Source organism: Lontra canadensis, unplaced genomic scaffold, assembly GCF_010015895.1.
Source record: "Lontra canadensis isolate GAN:19392208 unplaced genomic scaffold, GSC_riverotter_1.0 scaffold127, whole genome shotgun sequence".
Taxonomy (NCBI): domain Eukaryota; kingdom Metazoa; phylum Chordata; class Mammalia; order Carnivora; family Mustelidae; genus Lontra; species Lontra canadensis.
Window position 1 is genome coordinate 1572976 of NW_022631121.1, and position 26328 is coordinate 1599303.

General features: G+C 37.2%; 1 non-coding gene across 1 annotated transcript; it reads right to left on the minus strand.

Annotated features, from left to right (window-relative positions):
* Positions 1 to 22421: 22421 nt before the first annotated feature.
* Positions 22422 to 22529, minus strand: LOC116857876. The gene has a single exon (XR_004380816.1). It is a non-coding gene; the product is annotated as a U6 spliceosomal RNA (small nuclear RNA).
* Between the last annotated feature and the right edge of the window lie 3799 nt (positions 22530 to 26328).

The following is a 26328-nucleotide window of genomic DNA, read 5'->3' on the forward strand; positions in this document are numbered from 1 at the left end:
GGTTTTTTTTTTAATGGATCAGTTTCCCTTTAAGTCTAATTATCTTAAGGGTTTTACTCTTTTGTCTTGTTTTAAATAATGAATAAATGATCATCATCTTTTCTGTATCTTGTGTGATGATTATAGTTTTTCCTTTAATCTATAAAATGTTAGATTGCTAGATTTTCTAATGTTGAACTCGGTGCATTCTTCAGAAAGTCCTACTTGGTTGTATCACATTATTCTTTTTTAATACCCTGCTTAAGTTAGGGTTATTATTTTATTTAGAAGATCTGCATGCATATTAATAAGTGAGATTGATCTAAAATGTTACTTTCTTTTACTACTTAGTGAGTTTGTTTTGAAGTTTATATTAGCCCCTAAAATGGGCTGAGTAACTTTTACACTTCTATTTTTTGAAAGATATTGTTTAATAAAGAAAGATTATCTTTCTTTGCAAGACTTGATCAAACTCTTTAGTAGACAATGGACTTTTTTTTTTAATCATGAGCAACATTTGATTATCAGTTCCTATTTTGGTAATTTTTACTTCACTTGAAATCTTTCCATGTGTTCTTAGTTTTCAGATATCCTGGAATAAAGTTGTTTATATTATTCTCACATGTTATTAAAAATTTCTGCTCTTATTGTTTATTATATTTTCTTTTCTGTTTCTAATGTTCTCTTTCTCTCTCTTGCTTTCTCTCTCTCTCTCTCATGCTCTCTCTTTTTTCCTTTATTTTTCTAACAGAATTGGTGGAGTTTTTTTCTGTTTTAATAGTTTTGTCAGGGAACACCATTTTGGTTTTGTTGATTATTGTTTTGTTTTGTTTTCTGTCACTAATTTATGTGCTCTTCTATTTTAACACCTGTATTTCTACCTCTTTTGGGTTTACCTTTTTCAACTTAGAGTCCTGAACTGAATATGTATGTAACTCATTTATTTTCAACCTTTCCTATCTTTGTTTTTGCAACATTTTTTTTTTTTACTCAGGCCCTTTTTCCAGAAGCAGCTGCTGGGCCCATCTGTTTCTTGAACCTCAGGATGTTGTTTACTTTATTTTTTATTGAGGTATAATTCATATATTGTTAAGCTCACCAATTTAACATACATGATTCAGTGGGGTTTTTTTTAAAGATTTTATTTATTTATTTGACAGAGATCACAAGTAGACTGAGAGACAGGCAGAGAGAGAGGAGGAAGCAGGCTCCCCGTTGAGCAGAGAGTCTGATGTGGGGCTCCATCCCAGGACCCTGGGATCATGACCCGAGCTGAAAGCAGAGGCTTTAACCCACTGAGCCACCCAGGTGCCCCATTCAGTGGGTTTTAGTATATTCATAAAGTTGTGCAACCATCTCCCCATCTAATTCCAAAACCTGAAACCCCCATACCTATTAAGCAGTCATTTCCAACCCCAGCCCCTGGTAAGCATTAACCTGATTCGTGTCTCTGTGGATTTGCCTATTTTAAACATTTAATAGATATGGAATCATACAACATATGGCCTTTTGCACTTGGCTTCTTTTATTTAGCATGCTTTTAAGGTTCATTAATGTTGTAGCATCTATTAATACTTCATTCCTCTTTATTGCTGAAAAATATTGTATGGATAGACCACATTTTGTTTATTCATTTGTTCATTGATGGACATTTATGTTTCCACCTTTTGGTTACTGTGAATAATGCTGTTATAAATATTTGTGTGCAAGTTTTTGTGTGGACATATGTTTCATTTCTCTTCAGTATATATCTAAGAGGAGAATTACTGGATCTTATGTTAACTTTATATTTAATCATTTGAAGAAATGCCAGACTGTGTTTCAAAGTGGCTGTATCATTTTAATTCCCACCAGCAATATGTTAGGGTCCTGTTTCTCCACATATCACCAACACCTGTTGCTATGGCTTTTTTTTTCTCCTTTGACTATGTTCTTTTTTAGCTGATATTGTTTACTCTACAACAGGTGTGTGTTCTTTTTTAAACTAGAGTTCATGATTTACATTAGGATTGACTCTTTGTGTTGTACCTTCTCTGGGCTTTGATAGTTGTATAATTACATATATTCACCATTACACTATCATACAAAATAGTTTCAATGTCCTAAAAGTCCCTTTGCTCTACCTACTCATATCTTTCTTTCTTCCTGCCATTAAACTCCTGACAACCACTATTCTTTTTTACTGTCTCCATAGTTTTGCCTTCCCCAGAATGTCATACCGTTGGAATCACACTATATGTAGCTTTTTCAGGTTGGCTTCTTTCACTCAATGATATGCATTTAAAGTCTCTCAGGGTCTTTCTGGCTTGATATCTCCTTTATTTTTACCACTGAATAATATTCCATTTATGAATGTACCACCATTTGTTTTTCAGGAAAAAAAAAACAGTTTGATTGTTTCTAATTCTGGTGGTTACGAATAAAGCTGTAATAAACATCTGTGTGCAGATTTTTGTGTGGACATAACTTTTCAATTCATTCGAGTAAATACCAAGGACGGTGATTGTAAGATCATACGGTAAGAGAGTACGTTTAGTTTTGTATGAAACTACCAAACTGTTTTCCAAAGTGGCTGTACATTTTGCATTTTCATCAGTAATGAGTGACAATTCCTGTTGCTTATTATGACTTTTTGATTCTAGTCATCCTAGTGTGTGTGAAGTGGTGTCTCATTATCCTTTTGATTTGCATTTCCCTGATGGCTAATAGTGCTGAATATTGTTTCATGTACTTACTGGCTATTTGTACATCTTCCTTGGAGAAATGTGTATTCAGATCCTTTACTGATTTTTACAGTTGGTTTGTCTTTCTATTATTGTGGTGTAAGAATTTTTTGTATATTCTAAATAAAAATCTCTTATTGGATTTATGGTTGGCAAATGTGTTCTCCCACTCTGTGGGTCTTCTGTGCACTTTCTCGGTGGTGTCTTTTGAAGCCCAAGAGTTTTTCATTTTGATGAAATCCAGTATATATGTTTTCTTTTGTTGCTGGTGCTTTGGGTATCATATTTAAGAATCCTTTGCAAAATCATGATTTGCAAAAAAAAAAAATCATGATTTGCTCTTAAACCCGTAAGTTATTTAGTAGCATTTTTATTGTTCTTTTTTTAAATAAAGATTTTATTTATTTATTTATTTATTTATTTGTCAGAGAGAGAGAGAGGGAGAAAGAGAGCACAAGCAGGCAGAATGGCAGGCAGAGGCAGAGAGAAGCATGCTCCCTGCTGAACAAGGAACCTGATGCGGGGCTCGATCCCAGAACCCTGGGATCATGACCTGAGCAGAAGGCAACAGCTTAACTGACTGAGCCACCCAGGCATCCCTGTTCTTTTCTTTTTCTTTTTAAAGATTTTATTTATTTGAGAGAGTGAGAGAGAGCATGAGCGGTTGGGGTGTGGAGGTAGGGGGAGATGCAGAGGTAGAGGGAGATGGAGAAGCAGACTCTCCACTGAGCAGGGAGCCCAGTGCAGGGCTTGATCCCAGGACCCCAAGATCATGACCTGAGGCAAAGGCAGATGCTTAGCCAACTGAACCATCCAGGTGCCTTGCATTTTATTATTCTAAACATTTTTCAGCTTTACTGAAGTATAATTGGCTAAACATTTATTTTTTAAAAAATATTTTTATTCTTTTCTATCAGAGGTCTGTTTAATACTGATCTTTAATATTTATTGAAACTGTCACTTATGTCTGGTCATTTTTTATTATTGCATCATATGTAATTGAGAAGAATGAACAAATTTTTCTTGTTGGTGAGCTTATCTTGTTTTGAGTTTGCTGATCTTAACTATAGAGATATATCTTTCTCCAAATTTGGAAAATTTGCAGTCATGATTTCTTCAAATTTTTTTTTCTGCTCTACTCTCTGCTTTCCTGGGACTCTAATGGCACAAATGGTTGATGTTTTCATATTTTTTCATAGACCTGAGGTTCTGTTAAATTTATTCACTCTCTTTTATTTCTATTCTTTAGGTTGGATAATTTCCATTGATCTGTCTTCAAGCTTACAGTCTTCTTTCTCTGTCATCTGTGATGGTTACTTTTCTGTGTCAACTTGGCTTAGGTTATGATACCTAGTGTTTGATCAAACAGTGGCCTATATATTGCTGTGAAGGTATTTTTTAGATGTGATTAGCATGTGAATCAGTAGACTTTGAAGATCTTCTACAATGTGGGTATGCCTTATTTAATCATTATAGGGCTTAAGAAAAAAGATTGACCTGCTGTGAGGAAGAAACAATTCTGCTTCCAGACTGCCTTTAGACTCAAGACTGCAACGTCCGTTTTTCCCTGGGTTTCCAGCCCACTGGCCTGCCCTGAGGATTTTAAATTTTCCATCCCCTACAATCACATTAGACAAATCCTTCCTCTCTCCCATTCTCCCTGCTTTCCTTTGTATGTATATTCTCTTTATCATTGGTAATTTGCAGTTCCATTCCAATGTGTTCCCAAAAAGTACACACACGAACTTCCAATATGCTCCCTAGAGGGCACTGTTGTTTCTTTTACACCATAACACTTCAGAGACTTTTGCCATCTCTTTTGAGTAAGCTTGCTGTTTGGCCAGAGACCAGCTGTGTTGTGAGAGCTGGGGTGTAGATCTCCAGCTTCTCATGATCTTCAAGGCTAGACTAATCCCCTTTCTAGAGACAAAATGACATGGATTCCAAAATTTTAAAGTAGGAGTTGTGACTGCAGTCCTCATAATCCTCATATTTACCTACCATATATGGTTATATATCATATAAAATGATGGCTTTCGATACATTATACATACATGTTACATGTATACTCCTGCTATTGAGCTCCTCTAGTGAATTTTTTATTTCATATATTATAGTTTTATCCTCTAAAATCTCCCATTTGGTTATTTTTTTATAGTTTCTTCTTACTCTGCTGAGAAGTATCTTTTCACTTATTTAAAGGGTATGTTTAACTCACAGGGTGTAATTATAGCAGCTTTGAAGTCTTTGTCTATAAATTTCAGTAGCTGAGTCATCTTGGGTTTGGCATCTGTTGAATGTCTTTTCCCTTGGGAATTAGTCACATTTTCTTGATTCTTTGTATGTCAAGTAATTTTGGATTCTATACTGGATATTTAAAATCTTTTGTTGTAAGAATCTGAGTCCGTCATAAAGTCCTCTGGCGGATATGATTTTTTAAAAAGCAGGTAGGCCATCAACCTGGTTGGGTTCAGACTATAAATTCCTAGCTCACCTTCTGTATGCATTAGTCCCAATATCAGTTCCCTTTTCAAAGCCTTTGCTCTGATACTTTGGGCTTATCCCACATACTGTCTACTCAGGGGCTAGTTTGAATGGTGTTTTATATCACTGTTCAGTTCTCAAAGTCTTTGTTTGCTACATTGCTTTGGGTCTGTCCCATGCATACTCATCAGAGGTGAGCTTGGGATTTGTGCTGGTTCATACACAGAATTAAAGGATCGTCTTCTCCAGTTCTCTTCTTTAAAATGTACTCATTCTAATAGCAACATTTTGAACGATTTTTGTAAAAGAAAAATTGCACCATTCCAGTTGAAAAGTCAAGGAAAACTATTCAAAACTACTGCAGGGGCACCTGGGTGGCTCAGTCAGTTGAATATCTGACTCTTGATTTTGGCTCAGGTCATGAACTCAAGGTTGTGAGACTGAGCTCTGCATCAGACTCTGTGCTCAGTAGGGAGTCTGCTTGAGATTCTTTCTCTCCCTCTCCTTCTGTCCCTCCCCCGGCTGGGTTGCATGCTCTCTCTCAAACAAATAAATAATCTTTTTTTTTTTTCTTAAAATAATCTTAAAAAAAAAAAAACTATTGCAATGGGGGAGAGAATGAACTCACCTCTAAAATTTAAGCATTGAGGTGAGCTAGTGCAGAAGTACTGGCGGACATTAGGGGAAGGTTGGTCTATGTGATGTTGGCTGTACTTGCTAATTGGTGCTTATCAAAGTTAGGCTTCAACTCTTTCACTGAGACTGGGAAATAGGGGTGATATCTTTCTTGATAATTACATTTCTTTTCTAGAGCATAAAACACTAAGTTAAATAAGTCAGAGAGGGACAAATACTATATGATTTCAGTCATATGTCAAATTTAAGAAACAATACAAAGGTACAAAGCAAAAAGACAACCCCAAAAGCAGACTCTTTTTTTTTTTAAAGATTTTATTTATTTATTTGACAGAGAGAGAGAGATCACAAGTAGGCAGAGAGTCAGGCAGAGAGAGAGGGGGAAGCAGGCTCTCTGCTCAGCAGGGATGCTGAGGCAGATGTAGGGCTCGGTCCCAGGAACCTGAGATCATGACCTGAGCCGAAGGCAGCGGCTTAATCCACTGAGCCACCCAGGCACCCCCCAAAAGCAGACTCTTAAGTATAGAGAACAAACTGATGGTTACCAGAAGAGTGGCAGTTGGGGGATGGGGGAAATAGGTGATGGGGATTAAGAGTAAACTTATCATGATGGGCACTGGGCAATGCATGGAGGTGTGGAATCACTATAATGTACACCTGAAACTAATGTAACACTGTATGTTAACTATACTAGAATTAAAAATTTTAAAACACAGTATTTCTTTTCATAAGATCTGTGAGTGGGAAACTACTTTTCTTTCCGTGAATGTCCCTATTTTGTTTTACTCTAGAATGGTAATTTAACCTGGGTATAAAATTCTATGTTGCTAATAATTTCTCTTTTTCACTGGAAAATATTATTCCACTGTCTTTTGGTATCAGTTGTTGACTGTTGATGCAAAGTCTGATGACAGTCTAATTTTCATTTTTTAGTGGTAGTGCCTTTTTTTCTTGTGGCCTTAAAGACTCCCTTTATCACTGATGTTTTGCAGTTTCACTCCAGCATGTCCAAAAAAGTGCACAAACTTCCAAAGTACTCCATAGAGGGCAGTATTGTCCCTATTACTTCAAGGCAATTGCTGTCTATTTTGACTTGAGGTTGCCCTTTGGCCAAAGCCTGGCAGATTGTGAGGTCTGTGCCATAGCTCTCTAAGGGCAGACTAATTCCACTGCCCCCTACCCTTTTTGTAAAAACATTTTATTTATTTGAGAGAGAGAGAGACAGAGAGAGAGAGAGAGAGAGAGAGAGACAAAGAGCCTGCATGTGTGGATGAGTGGGAGGAGGGGAAGAGGGAGAGGGAGAAGCACACTCCCCAGAGCAGGGAGCCTAATGTGGGCCTCGATCCCAGAACCCCAAGATCATGACCTAAGCTGAAGGCAGATGCTTAACCAACTGAGCCACCCAGGTGCCCCTAATCCCCTTGTTAGACAAAATTACATGGATTCCAAAACTTAAAGTAGGGGTTGTACCTGCTATCCACATAATCCTCATTTCTGGGTTTATAGCCTATTAATATGCATTTATTGGATTTTTAAAAATTATTATTACTATTATTAATTTTTATTTTTAATAGAAGTACAGTTGACATACAATATATTTATGTTTCAAGTATACTATATCTTGATTTAACACATAAGTATTACAAAATGCTCACCACAATAACTATAGTTACCATCTGTTGACATACTAAGTTATCACACTATTATCGACTCTATTTCTCAGGCTGTACTTTTCATCTCCATGACTTATTTATTTTATAATTGTAAGTTTGCACCTCTTAATCCCCTGCACTAATTCACCCATCCTCCAGCCCTCCCCTTTGGTGACCAGCAGTTTGTTCTCTGTATTTATGAATCTTTCTGGCTTTGTTTTTTAGATTTCAGTTATAGGTGAAATCATAGTATTTGTCTTTCTCTGTATGACTTATTTCACTTAGCATAATACCTTCTAGGTCCATTCATGTTGTGGTGAGTAGCAAGTTTTCATTCCTTTTCATGGCTGGGTAATAAATATGGATATAATACATATCCATTGCATATGTATACTATGTCTTCTTGATCCATTCATCTATTGTTGGACACTAAAGTTGCTTCCATATATTGACTATTATAAATAATGCTGCAGGGCACCTGGGTGGCTCAGTGGGTTAAAGCCTCCGCCTTTGGCTCAGGTCATGATCCCAGGGTCCTGGGATCGAGCCCCGCATCGGGCTCTCTGCTCAGCAGGCGGCTGCTTCCTCCTCTCTCTCTGCCTGCCTCTCTGCCTACATGTGATCTCTGTCTGTCAAATAAATAAATAAAAATCTTTAAGAAAAATTTTTTAAAATGCTGCAATAAACACAGGGGTACATACATCTTTTCAGGTTAATGTTTTCTTTTTCTTTGCATAAATACCCCCAAGTGGAATTACTGAATTATATGGTATTTCTATTTTTAATTTTTTGAGGGACCTCCACACTGTTGCCGCAGTGGTTGCACCAATTTACATTCCCACCAACAGTGCATGAGTGTCCCCTTTTCTCTACATTTTCACCAACACTTAATTCTTTTCTTTTTGATTTTAGCCATTCTGAGTGGTGTGAGGTGATATCTCATTTTCATTTTGATTTGCATTTCCCTGATGATTAGTGATCTGGAACATGTTTTCTTGTCTTTTGGCTCTCTGTCTGTCTTCTTTTTTTTTTAAGATTTTATTTATTTACTTATTTGACAGAGAGAGAGAGAGAGAGAAAATGAGAGAGTGAGCACAGGCAGTCACAGTAGCAGGCAGAGGCAGAGGGAGAAGCAGGTTCCCTGTCGAGCAAAGAGCCCAACTCGGGACTCAATCCCAGGACGTTGGGATCATGACCCAAGCCTAAGGCAGCTGCTTAACCGACTGAGCCACCCAGGCATCCCTCTGTATGTCTTCTTTGGGAAAGTGTCTATTCACTTGCTCTGTCCATTTTTTATTGGATTTTTGGGGGTTTTTTTGATGTTGAGTTGTACAAGTACTTCATATATTTTGGTTATTAACCCCTTACCAGATATATCATTTATAAATATCTTATCCCACTCAGTAGGTTGCCTTTCCATTTTGTTGATGGTTTCCTTCACTGTGCAAAAGTTTTTTAGTTTGGGGTGCCTGACTGGCTTAGTTGGTAGAACATTCGACTCTTGGTCTCGAGGTTTTAAGTTTGAGCTCCATATTGAGTGTAGAGATTACTTAAAACAATTAAAAAAATCTTAAAAAAAATTTCTTTTGGTTGATGTAGTCCCAGTGATTTATTTTTGCTGTTGTTTCCCTTGCTTGCAGAGGTAGATTAAAAAAAATTATTGCTAAGGCCGATATAGAAGAGCTTACTGTCTATATTTTCTTTAGGAGTTTTATGGTTTCAGAGATCAAATTTAGGTCTCTAATCCATTTTGAGTCTATTTTGTGTAGGGTATAGAAGAGTGGTCTACTTTCATTCTTTTGCAAGTAGCTATACAGTTTTCCACACCATTTATTAAAGAGGTTGTCTTTTCCCCATTTTATATGATTGCTTCCTTTGTCATAAATTAATTAACAATATAAGTGTGAGTTTACTTTTGGGCTCTCTATCCTCTTCTATTGATCTATGTGTCCTTTTTTGTGCCAATACCATACCATTTTGATTACTATAGCTTTGTAGCATAGTTTAATCCTGAGATTGTGATACCTCCTGCTTTGTTATTCTTTCTCAAGCTTTCGTTGGCCATCCACAGTCTTTGGTGGTTCCATTTTAATTTTAGGATTATTTGTTCTAGTTTTATGAAAAATGTGGTTATTTTGCTAGGGATTGCACTGAATCTATAGATTGCTTTGGGTAGTATGGACATATTAATTCTTCTAACCCATGAGCATAATATATCTTTCCATTTGTTTGTGTCATCTTCAATTCCTTTCATCAGTATCTTATAGTTTTCACTGTATAGGTCTTCTACCTCTCTGTTTTTGTTTTTTTTTTTCAATTTTTATTTAAATTCTAGGGGTGCCTGGGTGGCTCAGTGGGTTAATAAGCCTTTGCCTTTGGCTTGGATCATGATCTCAGGGTCCTGGGATTGAAGCCTGCATCGGGCTCTCTGCTTGGTGGGGAGGCTGCTTTCCCCTCTCTCTCTGCCTGCCTCTCTGCCTACTTGTGATCTCTCTGTCAAATAAATAAATAAAATCTTTTTAAAAAATTAAAAATTCTAGTTAGTTTACATACAGTGCAATATTTATTTCAGGAGTAGAATTCAGTGGTTCATCACTTACATACAACACCCAGTACTCATCATAACAAGTGCCCTCCTTAATACCCATTACCCATCTAACCCATCCCCCACTCTTCTCCCTCCATCAACCCTCAGTTTGTTATCTGTCCTTAAGTCTCTTATGGTTTGTTTCCCTCTCCCCCCAACCAACCATATGTTCATCTGTTCTGTTTCTTAAACTCTACATATGAATGAAATCCTATGGTATTTGTCTTCTCTGACTGACTTATTTCACTTAGCATAATACACTCTAGCTCCATCCTCCTCATTGCAAATGGCAAGATTTCATTCTTTTTGATGGCTGAGTAATATTCTAATATATATATGTGTGTATACACACACACACACACACACAAACACAAACACACACACACACCAAATCTTCTTTATCCATTCATCAGTCAGTGGACATTTGGGCTCTTTCCCTAGTTTGGCTGTTGTTCATAATGCTGCTATCAACATCAGAATACATGTACCACTTCGAATCTATATTTTTGTATCCTTTGGGTAAATACCTAGTGGTACAATTGCTGGGTTGTAGGGTAGTTCCATTTTTAACTTTCTGAGAAAACTCCCTATCATTTTTCAGAGTGGCTGCACCAGTTTGCATTCCCCTTTTTGTCATATCCTTACGAACACCTGTTGTTTCTTTTGTTGTTACTTTTAGCTGTTCTGACAGGTGTGAGGTGGTATCTCATTGTGGTTTTGATTTGTATTTCCCTGATGATAAATTATCTTATCTTTCATGTGTCTTTAGCCATCTGGAAGTCTTCTTTGGGAAAATGTCTATTCATGTCTTCTGCCATTCCTTAACTGGATTATTTGTTTTTTGGGTGTTGAGTTTGATAAGTAATTTGTAAATTTTGGATACTAACCCTTTATCAGTTCTGTCATTTGCAAATATCTTCTCCCGTTCCATAGGCTGGCTTTTAGTTGTGTTGATTATTTCCTTCTCTGTGCAGAAACTTTTTATTTTGATGAAGTCCCAATAGTTCATTTTTGCTTTTGTTTCCCTTGCCTCCAGAGCCATGTTGAGTGAGAAGTTGCCGTGGCTGAAGTCAAAGAAGCTGCTGGCTCTGCTCTCCTCTAGGATTTTGATGGTTTCCTGTCTCACATTTAGGTCTTTCATTCATTTTGAATTTATTTTTGTGTATGGTGTAAGAAAATGGTCATTTCCTTCTTCTGCATGTTGCTGCCCAGTTTTCCCAACGTCGTTTGTTGAAGAGACTGTCATTTTTCCATTGGATATTCTTTCCTGGTTTGTTGAAGATTAGTTGACCATGTAGTTGGGTCCATTTCTGGGTTTTCTGTTCTGTTCCATTGATCTCTGTCTGTTTTTGTGCCTGTACCATACTGTCTTAATGACTGTAGCTTTATAATATAGCTCAAAGTCTGGAATAGTGATGCCTCTAGCTTTGCTTTTCTTTTTTAGGGTTGTTTTGGCTATTTTGTGGTTCCATACAAATTTTAGGATTGTTTTTTCTAGCTCTGTGAACAATGCTATTGATATTTTGATAGGGATTGCATTAAATATGTAGATTGCTTTGGGTAGTATAGATGTTTTAACAATGTTTGTGCTTCCAACCCATGAACATGGAATGTTTTTTCATTTCTTTGTGTCCTCTTCAGTTTCTTTCATAAGTGTTTCATAGTTTACAAGATACAGGTCATTTATCTCTTTGGTTAAGTTTATTCCTAGGTATCTTACAGTTTTTGGTGCAGTTGTAAATGGGACTGATTCCTTCATTTCTTTTTCACTTGCTTCATTATTGGTGTCTAGAAATGCAACAGATTTCTCTATGTTGATTTTATATCCCGTGCCTTTGCTGAATTCAAGTATTAGTTCTGCCACTTTTTTTGGTGGAGTCTTTAGGGTTTTCTACATAGAGTACAGGTGGTCTGCAAAGAGTGAAAGTTTGACTTCTTTCTTGCCAATATGTATGCCTTTTATTTCTTTTTGTTGTCTGATTGCTGAGGCTAAGACTTCCAGTACTATGTTAAATAGTAATGGTGGTCTCCCGCCTCTTTGGTTAAATTCATTCCTAGGCATTTTATTCTCTTTTTTGTAAGATTTTATTTATTTATTTGACAGACAGAGATCACAAGTAGGCAGAGAGGCAGGCAGAGAGAGAGGGGGAGGCAGGCTCCCCGCGGAGCAGAGAACCCGATGCAGGGCTCAATCCCAGGACCCTGAGATCATGACCTGAGCCAAAGGCAGAGGCTTTAACCCACTGAGCCACCCAGGCACCCCTCATTTCTTTTTCTTGTCTGATTTCTGTGGTTAGAATTTCCAGTACTATGTTAAATAAAAATGGGGAGAGTGGACAATCTTGTCTTTTTCCTGATTTTAGAGGAAAAACTTTTGGCTTTTCATCATTGAATATGATGTTAGCTGTGAGTTTGTCATATGTGACCTTTATTTTGTTTAGGTGTGTTCCCTCTATACCTACTTTGTTGAGAGCTTTTATTGGCATAGATGTTAAATTTTGTCAAATGATTTTTCCACACCTATTGAGTTGGTTATTATTTTTATCCTTCATTTTTTTAAATGTGGTATATCATGTGGATTGAGTTGTAGATATTGAGTCATCCTTGCATCCTGGAATAAACCCCACTGGATCATGGTGAATGATTCTTTTAGTGTATTGTTGAATTTGATTTGCTAATATTTTGTTGAGGATTTTTGAATCTATGTTCATTAGGGATATTCTTCAGTATTTTTCTCTTCTTTTTGTATTGTCTTTGTCCAGTTAGGCTATCGGGATAATAGTAGCCTCATAGAATGAATTTTGAAATATTCCTTCTTCTGTTTTTTAGAATAGTTTGAGAAGGATAGATATTAATTCTTCTTTAAACGTTTTATAGAATTCACCTGTGAATCCTTCTGGTCCTGAACCTTTGTTTGTTGGGAGTTTTCTGATTATTAATCCAATTTTGTTACTAATAATCAGTCTGTTTAGATTTTTCTATTTCTTCCTGATTCAGTCTTGGAAAATTGTATGTTTCTAGGAATTCATCTATTTCTTCAAGGTTGTTCAATTTGTTAGTATATAATTTTTCATAGTAGTCTGTTATAATCCTTTGTATTTCTGTAGTATCTGTTGTAACTTTTTCTTTTCTGGTTTGATTTATTTGAGTCCCCTCTCTTTTTTCTTGAGTCTGGCTAAGGGTTTATCAATTTTGTTTATCTTTTCAAAGAACCAGGTCTTAATTTCATTGATTTGCTTTTTTAAAATTTCTATTTCATTTATTTCCACTCTGATCTTTATTATTTTCTTCTATCAACTTTAGGCTTTGTTTGTTCCTCTTTTTCTAATTCCTTTAGGTGTAAAATTAGAGTGTGTATTTAAGATTTTTCTTGTTTCTTGCTTATGGCTATAAACTCTGTTAGAACTGCTTTTGCTATGTCCCAGAGATTTTGAACCATTGTGCTTTTGTTTTCATTTGTCTCCAGGTATTCTTTTATTTCTTTCATTGACCCATTGGTTGTTAAGTTCCATGTTATTTAGCCTCCATATGTTTGTATTTTTTCCAATTTTCTTCTTGTAATTGATTTCTAGTTTCATAGCATTGTAGTTGGAAAAGATGCTTGATATGATTTCATTTTTCTTAAATTTATTGAAACTTATTTTGTGGCCTAATATGTAATCTATCCTGGAAAATGTTCTATGTGCACTTGAAAAGAATATGAATTCTGCTGTTTTGGGATGGAATGTTCTGTAATATATTTCTTAAGCCTATCTGGTCTGATATGTCATTCAAAGCCACTGTTTACTTACTGATTTTCTCCCTGGATGATCTATCCACTGGTGTAAGTGGAGTGTTAAAGTCCCCACTATTACTGTATTACTGTCAGTTTCTCCCTTTGTATCTGTTAATATTTTCTTTATGTACTTAGGTGGTCCTGTGTTGTGTGTATAGATATTTACAATTGTTAGCCTCTTGTTGGATTGATCCCTTTATCAGTATGTAATAACCTTTTTGTCTCTTGTTACATTCTGTTTTAATGTCTATTTTGCCCGATTTAAGCATTTCTGCCCCAGCCCTTTTTTTTGGCCTTCATTTGCATGGAATATGTTTTTCCATCCCTTCACTTTCAGTCTGTATGTCTCTTTGAGTCTGAAGTGAGTTTCTTGTAGGCAGCATATATATATGTGGGTCTTGTTGTTATTGTTGTTATTTTTATCCATTCAGTCACTCTCTGTCTTTTAATGGCATCATTTAGTCCACTTACATTTAAAGTAATTATTGATAGAAATGTACTTACTGACCTTTTGTTAATTGTTTTCTGGTTGTTTTGTAGTTCTCTATTCTTCTTCTCTTGTTCACTTCCCTTATGACTATGTAACTTTCTTTAGTATTATGCTTGGATTCCTTTCTCTTTATTTTTTGTGTATTATAGGTTTTTGATCTGTGGCTCTATGAGATTCATATATGACATCCTATGTATATAGCAATCTGTATTAGGTGGATGGCTGCTTAAATTTGAACACATTCTAAAAGCACTGCATTTCTACTCCCCCATCCACATTTTAGGTATATGATGTCATATTTCACATCTTTATATTTTGTCTATCTTTAACAATTTTTGTAGATAGAATTGATTGTACTTATTTTGTCTTTTAACCTTTACATTACCTTTATAACTGATTGATCTACTACCTTTACTATCTATTTGCTTTTACCAGTGAAATTTTGTTTTTTCATTAGTCTATCACTTCTAGTTGTGGCCTTTCTTTTCTTCTCTTTTTTAAATTTTTAAAATATTTATTTATTTGAGAGAGAGTGAGTGAGAGAGCACAAGCAGGGGAGAGACAGAGGGAGAAGAAGAAACAGGCTCCCCATTGATCAGGGAGCCCAATGCAGGGCTTGATCCCAGGACCCTAAGATCATGACCTGAGCTGAGGGTAGACACTTAACCGACTGAGCCACTCAGGCACCCCTGGCCTTTTCTGCTTTAACGTTTCTTGTAAGGCCAGTTGAATGGTGATGAACTCCTTTAACTTTTATTTATCTAGGAAACTCTTGATCTCTCCTTCATTTCTGAATGATAACCTTGCTGGTTGTATGTTTTTTGCCTTTTAGGACTTCGAATATATCATGCCCCTCCCTTTTGGCCTACAAAGTTTCTGCTGAAAAAAATCAGCTGGTAACCCTATAGGGTTTTCTTGTACATAACTATTTGCTTTTTTCTTGCTGTTTTTGAGATTATCTTTAATTTTTGAGATATTAATTGTGTGTCTTGGTGTGGACCTCCTCAGGTTCATCTTGTTTGGGGTTTTCTGTGCTTCCTGGACCTGGAGGTCTGTTTCCTTTCCCGGGTTAGGGAATTTTTCAGCTATTATTTCTTCAAATAATTTTTTTACCTCTGTATCTCTCATCTTCTGGGGCCCCTGTAATGTGAATGTTAGTACACTTGATGATGTTGTAGAGATCCCTTAATCTATCATCATTTTTAAAAAAGATTTTACTTTTTTAATTTGAGACAGAGAGATTGCGAGCACAAGCTGGGGAAGGGGCAGAAGGAGAAGGACAAGCAAACACCCTGCTGAGAGCAGACCCTGACTCAAGGTGGAGGGGGATCAATCCCAGGACCCTGAGATCGTGACCTGAGCCAAAGGCAGATGCTTAACTGACTGAGCCAACCAGGTGGCATCATTTTGCAAAATTACTTCTTTTTGCTATTCAGCTTGGATGCTTTCCATTGCCTTATCTTCCAGAGCACTGATCTGTTCCTCTGCATACCGTAATCTGCTGTTGATTCCCTCTAGTGTGTTTTTCATTTCAGTTATTGTATTCTTCAGTTTTGATTGGTTCTATTTTATATTTCCTATCACTTTTTTGAAGTTCTCACTCTTCTGTCAAGCCCAGTGAATATCTTTATGACCATTACTTTGAACACTTTATAAGGTAACTTGCTTATCTCTATTTTGTTTAGCTGTTTTTCTGAGATTTTTGTCTTGTTCTTTTGTTTGGAAAATATTCCTCTCTCTCCTCATTTTGTCTCACTCTTTGTCTCCTAGTCTTGAAGATAGTGGCCTTATTTAGAAGTTGTCCTGTAGGGCCCACCAATCCAGTCTCCCCTGGTTACCAGAACCAGGCTACAACTGCTATGATTGTGCTAGTGGGCAGGACTTACACCCCCTCTCTGATTTCTCAGGGCAGGAATCATTTTGGAGGGGTGGAGTACCACCAGGGCTGCCTGCCAGGTGTAGTTGGCTGGTAGCTGCTTTGGGGGGATTCCAGTCCCAGCTGGGGGTGCCCACCAGATATGGAAGGACAGAAGTTGCCTTGGAGAGGCACCTGTCATGGCAGGTCTGCAGGTGAATGCCATGGTGGGGTAATAGGTGTTTGCAAGGTAGGTGGAGAGTGTCAGAACTGGTTCCCAAAAGCGTCTTGCTAGCTACACTGAAGGAGGGTAAGATAAATAGTGCCTCCCAAAACTTCCATTTCCAGAGAAATTTCCCAAAGATCCTTTCTCCTCCAAAACATGCCCAAAACATCTCCTAAAATAAATCTTTATGTATAACCCATGTGCTTGTCAAACGTTGCATCCTTGCTAGGTCTTGACCAAGTGTTACAGTGTACTGGCTCTTTAAGAGTGGAGACTCAGTTTCCTATCGTCTTCTAACTCTCGCAGAGGTAAGCCCTGCTGATTTTCAAAGTCAGACATTATGGGGGCTCATATTCCCAGTGCAGGTCCCCAGGGCTGGAGGTGCCCAATGTGGGGCTTGGTCCCTTGCTCCTCAGAGATAACTTCTGTGTCCGTAATGTCTCTCGCTCTTGTGGGTCACCATGTCAGATATCTGATTCTCAGTTGTGTCTCTGCCCCTCCTACTCTTCTTGATGTGGTCTTCTTTTTTTGTCTTTAGCTGTGGAAGATCTGTTCTTCCAAACTTCAGGTGACTTTCAGAGTAAGTTGCATTATATGTATTTATGGCTTTGTTGTATCTGTGGGAAGAGGGGAGCTGAGAATCCTACTCTCCCATCTTTTTTTTTTTTTAAAGATTTTATTTATTTGTTAGAGAGAGAGAGAGAGAGCACGTAGGAGCACAGGCAGACAGAGTGTCAGGCAGAAGCAGAGGGAGAAGCAGGCTCCCCGCCGAGCAAGGAGCCCGATGTGGGACTTGATCCCAGGACCCTGGCATCATGACCTGAGCCGAAGGCAGCTGCTTAACCAACTGAGCCACCCAGGCGTCCCCCTACTCTCCCATCTTTTGGGGATTCTCCTATTAATACCTATTTCTCTCACTGATTCATGGAAATCTGCAGCTTTCACTAAGGTTTTGGTTAACTTTTTACAGTTTTTCATAATTTTGTATTTCTTTATTCATTTAAAAACATTTAAATATATTTCACAGTAACTTAAAGGCACTAAGGCCATCTCACTGGATCCTTCACACCCTTTCCTTCCTTCCTCCAATTACTCATTCACTTATTTAACATTAATTGAGTTAATATGCCAGGTTTTATACTAGACCCGAGGACAGAGAAAGAAATAAAACCTAGACCCATTTCTCAAGATTCCTTCAATCTCTTTAATACTTTACTAATCTAGAAAAAAGAGTTTCATGACATGGAACAGAGTTTTAAAGAATGTGTGAAGCTGTGCCAGAAAAGTCTTTGAATTAAATAATTTAATTTCTTTTTTAGTGGATATGATAATTTTGGTCAAGAGAACCTACCCATTGTCCTCAAGCTTCTGTAAGGCCAGCCTTGCTGCCTTCTATAAAAAACATTATAGTATACTTGTTGACTCATGAGCAGGGTGATTGTAAGAAACATCACAATATTTATTGTCAAGTCTCATTCAAAAGAGAAATTGTTACTGGAAGTAGTACTTTTGAGAAATGGTTTTTGTCTGGCTGAATTATTTGTTCTATAACATCTTGTGCTAAACCTGAAAGTAATAGATTGGTATTCAAAGTGAATCTAAGTATTTTTTTCTTTTATCAATATTAATGACATTACTCCCTGTGGATATTTGAAAACATTTAACTTTTTACCATAAATAATAGAAATATAGATTTATTTATATAATTTAAAAAATTAGATAAATGTTCATTACTAAATATTAAAAGAAGGAAGTAGTTATTTTAATTAGGGACATCTTTGTTCACCATAAGTGGTTGTCCAGAGCTTGGACTTTGAATTTCTATTTCATATGTTTCTTAAAAATATGAAGGAAACCATGTATTCTTTTCAAAAAAACATTTAAAAAGCATAGATGTGCCTTGTTCAGGGAAATAAGCATAGTTAGTGAAAAGCAAGTAATTTGTGTGATAATTGTGTCTAAACTTCTGTTAATTGAACTCCATTCCAAAATTTATTAGAGAAACTTTGACATGAAAAAAAATTAGTTTTAAACCATGCAGTACTATATTAATAGGAAATGTTATACTTCACAATAACAATTTAAGGAATTTTAGGGCTAAAATTATTATAAAGTGATTTCCTAGACTTAGTTTACTTAAATGAGCAAGGCTGTAAATGAAAAAATATGAATGAATAAATGCTGTCCTTCAAAGAGAGGAAGAATGGAAAAACAGAAAGAAGAGATCCCTCATTTTCAGTTTTTTGTTCACCATTTGGTGTGCAGTCCTCCAGGGGCTAGGATCAATAGTCCCATTATTTCAATGGGACTATTAATATAAAATTCTGAGAAATTAAGAAAAACACTGTAATGTTAAAACTGAATTTAAAAATTCATATATGCCCATGATTAAATAGTGTATTAGTTATCTATTGCTACATAATATTACCACAAAGTTAGAGGCTTAATACAGGACACATTTATTATTTCACATTTTCTGTGGGTCGGGAGTCTGGGCATGGCTTAGCTAAATGCTCTGCTTTAGGGACTCACAGAGGTTCAATCAATGTGTCATTCAAGGCTGTGCTCGCTTCTGTTCCCAAGCGCTGTGGTTATTGGCAGTTTTTCATTCCTTGCAGGCTGCTGGACTGAGGGTCTCATTTTCTTGCTGGCTTTTAGCCAGAGGCTGCCCTTAGTCCTTTTTCAAGTGGCTCTCTCCGTAAGTGGTTCACAGCCTGGCAGCTGGCTTCTTAGAGCTAGCAAGGGAGATACTCTCCTTCTAAGACTGGCATCAGTCATACATACATATGCATCCTGTTGTCTTTGCCATACACTACTGACTAGAAGCATGTCATGATTCCTTCCACTTTCAGGAGGGGAGCACACAGGGACATGAACACCAGGAGGTAAGGATCATGGGGGCCACCCTAGAGCGTATCTGCCTCAATATGTATATTTTTATAGCTCTATCCATTGAAATGGCCTAAAAGCAGCATCACCTCAGTTATGATGAATGCCCCTGAGTGCTCAGGTTGTGGTCTCTGAAAACCATTCCCCATTAAAGTGCAACTGGGCCTTTTGGAGAAATAGCTTATTCCAAGGCTGGAACAGGGGAAATACAAGGAAAGCCAGGGATATTTTGTTGTGCTAGAAATAAATGAAGTTTTTAAAGATTACTGGGGTTACGTTCCACTGGCCATTGTCATGACATTTAGAGCATTATAAAGACTATGGTGACAATGAGTTCAAACAGATGGACTAAAAAAGGCACCATTTGAGAAAGCTGTTGAATCAACTACTTACTATGAAAATTGGTAATTATGGGGCACCTTGGTAGCTCAGTTGTTAAGTGTCTGCCTTGGGCTCAGGTCATGATCCTGGGGTCCTGGGATTGAGCCCTGTATTGGGCTCCTTGCTCGATGGGAAGCTTGCTTTTCCTTCTCCCACTCCCACTGTTTATGTTCCCTCTCTTGCTGTCTCTCTCTGTCAAAATAAACAAATCTTTAAAAAAAGAAAATTGGTAATTAATGGTAAAAAAAAAAAAAAGCATTTTATCCTGCCTTTCCGGTAGAATTTGTATTTCATGTAACCAAATATCTCCCCAAATGAAGGAAAGATCTACTTCACAGGTGAATGCTAACTAGTAAATGTAGAAGAGATGATAGATTTTGAAAAGTATCACAATCTTGAATGAAATTACCGTGATACTTATAATGATCATAACACCATACCTATAGGTATTAAAATGGTTAATGGGAACTGGATTTTTTTAAAACAGCTTTTATTTTTAAGTAATCTCTATACCTAGTGTAGGACTTGAACTCACATCCCCAACATCAAAAGTCACATATTCTACCAACTGAACCAGCCAAGCACCATGGAACTGGATATTTTTAAAATGCAAAAAGAACAATGGGGGCGGCTGGGTGGCTCACTGGGTTAAGCCTCTGCCTTCGGCTCAGGTCATGATCCCAAGGTCCTGGGATCGAGCCCCACATCAGGCTCTCTGCTCAGCAGGGAGCCTGCCTCCCCCTCTCTCTCTGCCTGCCTCTCTGCCTACTTGTGATCTCTATCTGTCAAATAAATAAATAAAATCTTAAAAAAATAATAATAAAATTAAATTAAATTAAAAAAAGAACAATGGTCACTTCCTAGTTTCAGGGCAAAAATATAACTGTAAAATGGAATGATTAGGCAATCATCACCTTAATCCATTGGTCAGTCTTAACATCATTAATGGATTAACCATATATTACATGTTTTCTGATATGATTTGGCCTGAATGCCCATCACCTACAGAGAATTCTAGCCAAAAGTGTTTAGGAAAAATGTTACAGCAAATACAGGGATAAGAGGACAAACTAAAAAGCACCAGAGGTAGAAACTAAATGAACCAAAATGTGGCACATTCTTCAAAGCAACTGTAGAACCGTCTCTTTAATAGTCAACATCGTAACAAAAGGGACCTAAAAATCAGATGCTATGTGTGGTCCTCAAACAGATCCTGTTATGGACCAAACAACTGTTAAGGGCATTTTGTGTCATTTGGGAAATTTTTAATGTAGTCTAGAGATTTGATGAAATGGACATATGGGGTTTATAGACTTAAAAAAGCAGGTTATAAAATAGCGTGTGATCCAACCGTAATTCATTTTTGTAAGAAATACACACACATGCACAGACACATATAACGGTATAGGAAAAGATCTCGAAGTACATGTACCAAGGTGTTAACAATGGTGGATATCTCAGTGGGGGCAGGGGCAGGAATGTTTATGAGCTTCCTATTGTTGTTGTAACAAATTACCACAAATGTAATGCCCTAAAACAACACCAATTTGTTCTCTTACAGTTTTGAAGGTCAGAAATAGGAAGAGGCTTATGCAACTAAAATCAAAGCATCTTCAGGGTTGGTTCCTTTTGGAAGTTCTAAGAGAAAATCCATTGCTTGTGTCTTCCGTTTTTTGAAGCTGAGGCTGCCTTAATTCCTTGACTCTGGTTGCATTACTCCAATATATGTTCTTATTGTCACATCACTCTCTCTGTCTTCTGACCCTCCTGTTTCCCTTTCCTAAGTACTCCTGTGATTATATTGGGCCCACTTGGATAATCCAGGATAATCTACCCATTTCAAGAACCTTCACTTAGTCACATCTGCAAAGTCCCCTTTGCCATGTAAGGTAACATTCACAGGTTCCAGGAAATCAGGTCATGGACATATCTGAGGGGAGTCATTATTCTGTCTACTATAGAAAGTGATGTTTTTATTCTTTACTTTTGTTTATATTTTTAAATATATTTTGTTTTTATGTATTTTATATATATTTTGTTTATATTTTATATTTAGTATTTTTATATAATATAGATGTATTACTTAAAATATATTAGTTAAAAGTAAAAAAAGTTATAGTTTAGTATCAGAAGATATGAAATGTGGTTATTTATAAACTTTAATCTGGCTCCATGTGAAGTTTGAGCTTCATGTTCAGTTATTTTTTTACTTTGTATTTATACAAAATCAGAAAATTTAAATTCACAAGTATACATCGCCAGAAATGGCAGCAAGTGTTTGGTAACTGGGTGAGAGACTTTTGTATGTTGGATTGAACAAGAATCCATAAATTGAGAAGTAATTTCTTCTGTTGAGTGTTGCCTCCAGATGCTAAGTGGATGAAATATCAAACTCAAATTCTACAAGGATGAATGTTTCACCTTAGTAGAGTATCACAAGGGGCAGTACCATCCAAGGGTATGCTTTGAAAACACATGGGGCTACTATGGTTGTTGCAGTGATTGATGGGAACCCCCCTGGCTGGGGATTAGTTAGTTGGGCAGAAGCCAAGAATGTCACATGTCCTTCAATGCATGTGACTTTCCTACAAGGATGAATTTTCCTACATCTTATGTAATTTTCAAACCCCCCCTAGGCATTCATGTGTATGAAAAACTTATTTGTAATTATCTGAACCTAAACCTGACTTCATTTTGCATATAAACTCAATGTACTTTTTTCTCTTTCTAAAACTTATTTTTGAAAATATGGAATGCTTTTTACAAATTTGCTTGTCATTCCAGTAGTGCAGGGGCCACGCTAATCTTCTCTGTATAATTTCAACTTTAGTATATTGCTGCTGAAGTGAGCATAACTCAGTATTTTTTGCATGGTTTTAATATCCTGGAATTTTCCAGGAACGGAACTACTGTGTAAATTGAAAGGAGCGTGCTGTTTCGTTTGGAACTTTCCCAAGAATGGCTTAATGTTTTAGAAAATCGTGCCAGTGACATCAATGCCATTTATGGGCTGGGCTAGATATCTTCCATTTGCCCTTCCAGATTCACTCCACCCTCTCTACCTGCTCTGTGCCATGGGAAGGGGCCGTATCAATTGTTTTCTTTGCCCTCCAGCTTCTGGATAGTTTCACTCAATGGAAATCTGGAAGGTGAAAGAGTAAGATGTGCTGCTTGAAATGACCATTAGGAAGTGAGTGTCATCTGATCCATGGAAACACTAAAACTGGATGTGACAACAGTATTCCAGTAGAAAATGGTAACACTGTACATACATGACTGAGTCCAAACTGGTCAGAAGGCACAAGTAAAGTGCATGAAGCGATGTTTTAAACTCCCATGGTACTGGCTTTTACTGATTTACATCTCCCTTAACCCACATTTATGACTTCCCAGAGAGTTCTCTATGATTGGTTAACAGAGAAAAAGCACAGGCCTGGTTACCTAAGCACGGTTTGTTGGCACCAGCTTAAAAATAGTTGCATTCTAGCTCCTGAAAGATGGTGGTGAAGGAAAATATTCCAGGAGCAAAACTTTGGGCAGGACCTCTTATTGTCCGCTTCACGTGGAAGGATAGATAGCCTGCTTTCTCTCTGGGCATGCTGTTGTTGGAAGATGCTGTCCGTCGCAGCCCAGAGCCACACTGCCTGTTCTTCCATGTGCCTGGAACATGAGACCCAGACTGCTCTTTACCTGAGCCCTTTCCCAGGGCTTTGTTTGTAGGGAGCTGCCTTGAAGGATGAAGTAATTATCTCCTTCTGAACAAATAGGAGGCTTGCTCTAAAAGATGTGAATTCCCACAAGGCCAGTGTTCCTTGGCTGTAATGCAAAAGTACATGAAACACACAGTTTGTCCCGTTGGTCCCTTTGCATGGCCCCTGTGGGACTTGGGTAGGGGGGAACCCACACAAATATACTGCTTACCATGCTGCTGGCATCCAGGAAATGGTCATAGGCTAATTTGTTAGCATGTAAGCAGGAGAAAAAAATTCTCAAACCCCAGCAAATACTTACTAAACACTTTGCAGTTAGTTCTATAAACCTTTTGGATAGTATGTGACTTGTACCTGATTTTGCATGGAGGGGTACATCTCCAAATTATTCCTGTGTAGTTTGGGTCCCTTAGAGAAAAAATTTGTGACTTTTATGTTTGAATGACTTATTTTTTGTTTTATTCAGGCAAAACTCCCCTGACAGAGGTGTCACAGCATATTTGTTGGAAAAAACAGGTACGTTTTAATGACTTCATGAAATTATTTGAAAAAGTTTCATGGCAACAGTACTAAGGACTGGAGGCAAATGGATTGTCAATATAATAAATCAGAAATTCAGATATTGTCAGTTTTTGCTGTTAACACTGTAGGATGGATAACATTCCATGCGAATATTCCAATTGTTTATAATTCTATTTTGCCCTTTTCCTTTCCATCGTGTTAATCTTCCTAGATCTGTCTTTAATTCTTTCATTTCTAAATAATGGAATTTCAGCATTTGGTCTGGAAAACCACAGGCTGTCCTAACTGCCAGTACAAGAAATCTCAGCAACAGAATAAGACAATTTTCTGGTTTCTTAATATGTCCTTGAAAATGTTATTGCTAACAAAGAGGTCTTGTAAGATATCTGGAACTCAAAACTTCTGGCTTGTTCTGTGAATGTAACTTTGGCCTTAAAAAGCCTGTAATTCTTTTTTTTTAAGATTTTATTTATTTATTTGAGAGAAAGAGAGTGAGAGAGAGCATGAGAGGGGAGAGGGTTAGAGGGAGAAGCAGACTCCCCGACGAGCAGGGAGCCTGATGTGGGGCTTGATCTGAGGACTCCAGGATCACAACCTGAGCCGAAGGCAGTGGCTTAACCAACTGAGCCACCCAGGCACCCGTCTTTTTGTTTGTATTACTTAATAATGTGTTTCCCTGGTAATGATATTTAAATTGCCATCCTCATGTCCTAAAAGCTCTGAATACCTATGAGTTTTCTTTAATAGCTAAGTTAATGGAAAATTTGTGTGCACACACAAACTTGTATGCAAATGTTCATAGCTGCTCTATTCATCAGAAACTACCAGATGTCCTTCAACAGGTGAATGGATAACAAACTTGCACATGCGTACAGTGGAGTACTAGTCAGTGATAAGAAGGAAAAAAATCTACTGATTCACTCGACATGAATGAATCTCTTTTCTTAGCAGTGAAATATATATAACATCAACATGGATGGATTGTAAATGCATTTTGCTGAGTGAAGGAAGCCAGGTTCTAAGACCCGAAAGTATTGTATAGTGCCATTCATAGGACATTCTGGAAAAGGCGAGACTATAGGGGGATGTATTAGTTTCCTACTGTTGCTGTAAAAAAATAATACAAAATTGGTGGCTGACAACACAGATTTATTCTCTTACAGTTCTGGTGGCCAGAAGTAAAATATTTGTTTCACTAGGCTAAAGTCAAGGTGCTACAGGACTGGTTCCTTCAGGAGGCTCTAAGGGAGAATGCATTTCTGTGACTTTTCTGGCTTCTGGAGGCTGCCTGTATTACTTAGCTTGTATCCCCTTCCTATCACTATCCCTATCACTCCAACCTCTTGCTTCCATCTTTATGTCTCCTACTACCTCCTTTGACTGTCTTGCTGCTCTCCTTTAAGGACCTTTGTGATTACATTTAGCACTTACCTGGATAATCCAGGATAATCTCCCCATCACGAAATTCTTAATCACATCTGCAAAGTCCCTTTTGCCATGTAATGTAACATTCACAGGTTGGAGGGATTAGGACTTGCATATTTTTTCAGTCTACTACAGGATGGAAAGCAGAGCAGTGGTTACCAGGGAGTGTGAGAGAGGGAAGGGTCGAGTACATCATGGGCTGTACCAGGGCAGGGTGGCTATATAGTTGTCAAAATTCCATAGACTGTTAACACCACCAAGAATGAACTTTACTGTTTGCAAATTTTTAAAAATCCATCTGATTGTCAGTGAGCCTAGGATGGAATGCAGCCTGTGACAAAAGAATCTAATTGTATTAAAATTGTAGGGCATAACTTCGCTAAAGAGGACAAGGGGAAATGTTAAATAACTTTGAAACACTGTTTTTAAGTTTATGGACACAGAGAATAGATTGGTGGTAGACAAAGGATAGGGGTGAAATGTGGGTAAAATGGGTGAAGGGAGTCAAAAAGTGCAAACTTCCAGTTATAAAATAAATAAGTCATGGGGATATCATGTGCAGCATGGTGACTATAGTTAATAAATACTATATTGCATATTTGAATATTGCTAAGACAGGAAGTCTTTTAAGTTCTCATTACAAGAAATGGGTATATGGTGGTAGATGTTAACTGGACTTATTGGGGTAATCATTTTGCATTATGTACAAATAGTGAATTTTATGTTGTACACCTGTAACTAAAAAATGTATGTCAACTATACTTCAATTTAAAAAAAGAAAAAAAAATGGTGTTTTGACTAGATATTGTAAGGCTAGCAATAAAAAGAACTGTACATAAGTGTATGTACCAAGTCTAGTTGTTAGATATATACAGAAATATAGACATATATATATACACCTAGGGTAGTATACTTAGATATATTTTCTGGCTCTGGCTTCTGAAATGGTCTAGAAGCCATGTTACCCCAGCAGCAATGAGCACACCTAGCACCC